This window comes from Triticum urartu, chromosome 6A (assembly GCF_056163025.1).
Source record: "Triticum urartu cultivar PI428250 chromosome 6A, HENAU_Tu73, whole genome shotgun sequence".
Lineage (NCBI taxonomy): Eukaryota > Viridiplantae > Streptophyta > Magnoliopsida > Poales > Poaceae > Triticum > Triticum urartu.
In genome coordinates this window covers 598,139,312-598,142,087 of record NC_141878.1, presented here as the reverse complement: position 1 = coordinate 598,142,087, position 2,776 = coordinate 598,139,312, and positions in this window count along the sequence as shown.

Genomic DNA, 2,776 nt, shown 5'->3' with positions numbered 1-2,776 from the left:
AAATGTCCAAAAACTACCGTCGGTAGCGGTCAAACGGCGCTGACTAGACGGAACCGTGCCGGAAGGGCAAAAGCATAAGAAAACCAAAGTGAGTTGGACAAGAACGAGTGTTTTCCGAAACTAGGGGCAAACCTGCAGAGTGTGACACAACTAAGGGTATAAAATCAATTTTCCCCAAAAAAATCATGAACAACAAAGTAATGGGGAACATGAACCAAGCATCCGGATTAGACCAATAAATCCCAGTACCTCGTTGCATGCAGTCTGACTAATTACCCCGTTCTATATTTTATCTCTGGATATCATTGGTGCTGTTCAAAGTGTATCACCTACTATCACCATCAGAAGAAAGATTGACAATGAGTCAGTCCCAAAGCGTGACATTGTTCTTGGCAGATGACTCGTAAGCAGCAACTTAACTTGTTGATGACTAAAAATATGATGTATACTATATTGATAGCTTAAAGTGTGATAATTACAACTAATTTGACTGCACGAATAAGATTGTTACCATTTATCTTTGGAATGATCTTGCCACCACTTGTTGAAGAGCTCTTGGACCTTGTTGACGCTGCACCTATTATTGTAGTAAAGAGCTTGAAACTATCAGGTAGGCTCCAATCAACCTTTTTTTCTGCATTAAACCATGGGATCTTATTTGCTCTAATAGCTTGTTGCTAAATTTGTCTACCAGATGTGTTTATTTCTATAGTGGGCAAAGCACACTTGTGATTAAGCACAAGATGGAGGTTGGCCACAGAGCGACGGAGGCTGTGACAAACACCTACACCGGTTCCCTGGGGTGACGACAGCGTTGTAGGAGGCAGGCAAAGGGCGACAATGGAGGAGTAGCAGGCAAAGAAGCAATCGGCATGAATCCATGGCCGAGAAGCAATCAAGATGAGCACACAGTGTGCACGGGCACATGGAAGCATCCCTAAAACAGAGGATCCTACATTCCCGCCACACCATATGGGAACAAATCGATAACATACGCCATAGAACAAGTTTTGATTCAATCGCCTCCGCTATTTGGGTTTCAGCCGAGACAACCCCCACCACCCTCTCCCCCAACAAAAAATCAAAACCCCCTTCCATACCAACGAAATAATCAAGACATAAGGAAACCAACGAAATCGAATCCTCGGATGCAGCGCAGGAAGACGAATAGCATGACGACGAAGCCCCGCAACCCATCTGTCAGACCCTGTTCATGTATTCCCCTGTTCCAGCGTGCCAGAAGCTATAACAGCCGTGGATCCTCCATCATGTGGTCCTGGTTCAAAAATAACGGTTCATCAGCGGAGGGCATCTCTCCTCCATCGATCTGCCATCCTGCGGCTGCTGATGCAAATGAGTAGCTGTAGCTTACCCGGCATAACCATGTGCTCTGTTTTGCTTTACTTCTACTTTTTACCAACTTGTAATGGCTATAAAGCCAGCCACAATCCATGAGAGAGGGCATGTTGTTTTGTATTGGGTGCAAACCCTAGCCGTCAGTGGCGTGCTAAACTACTTTCCCCATTTTCCATCAAAGAAACCCTAGTTTCAAGCTCCTGTTCTTCCCTCAAATCGATGTTGCGGTAGTTAAATTGCTTAATTCAGAGCTCTGGTCCTGACAATTGGTATCAAGAGCCAGTCTTTTCTCGGTAGTGGAGTTGATTGGGGCGAAGCAGAGGTTGGTTGCGGCTATAAAATCCCTCTCCGAGCCCTGATCCGGCGGCGGCGACATCAGTTGGCAGCCAGAGTGGCAGCGTTCGGGTGCAGTCAGAGTACAATCTGGTTGCCTGGGATTACTTCTCAGGTGGTAAAACCCCAGCTCATGTGATCTGATCGTGTACCATCGGAGGCAGGCGCAGGCGGCGGCGTAGGCGGTGGTGACGAGTTCATCCCACCCTCCCAACCCTCTATGGTGGTGATAGCCCACGACTTCAAGATGACGGTCCTGGCTGATTCTGGTTCGACGGCTGAATTGCAGCTAGAGTCCCTTGAATTAGACATCAAGACGCTACGGCAGGACAGAGAAGAAGACCGCAAGGAGTTTCAGCAATTTCAGGCAACAGTGAACAGGAATTTTGCCACCATGCAGAAGAACTTCGATAAAATCCAGGAAAACTTCAGGCACCTATTGTTAGATCCTAAAACAGCACAAGAGGATGAGGGTGAAGAAGGTCAAGGCAGTGTCCAAATGAAGGACAACTAGATCAACTCGCCTCGAGTGACTCCTGCAATACTGAGAGACCACACAGGCAAAGAACTACAGCTGGATGGTACACCTAACACTACAAAAAGGACACATCCGTGACATTTTGGGCCGAACGAATTTCTTTTGTCATGCTTATGACACATCTATGACGATAATTGTGACAAAACCCGGTATCATCATGGATGTGGCGGGCTCCTACTTCTATGACAAAAAATCATGACAGAAAATGGGCTTTTCGTCCTGAGCGGGCCGGAGACGCACCTGCATGACATTCTTTGGGCCGCCCATGATGGAAAAAATCGTGGTAGAAGCGAGGGCGAGGAAAATTTCAGGGAGTTCTCGGCTAAGGTGGGTGGTCGGGGCCGAGTGATGCAGTAGACGGTGGATGAACATTAGCCCGTGGAGTCCCGTTTTGAGGTATGTCACACCTCTCTCGATGAACAGGACCCCGTTTCGATCGTAGGCGCTCCAACACAAGTCCGTTTCCTCCGTTTTGCGGTACGCCACACCCCTCTCGATCAACAGCAGGACGTAGGGTTTTACCTCCATCAAGAGGGCCCGAACCTGGGT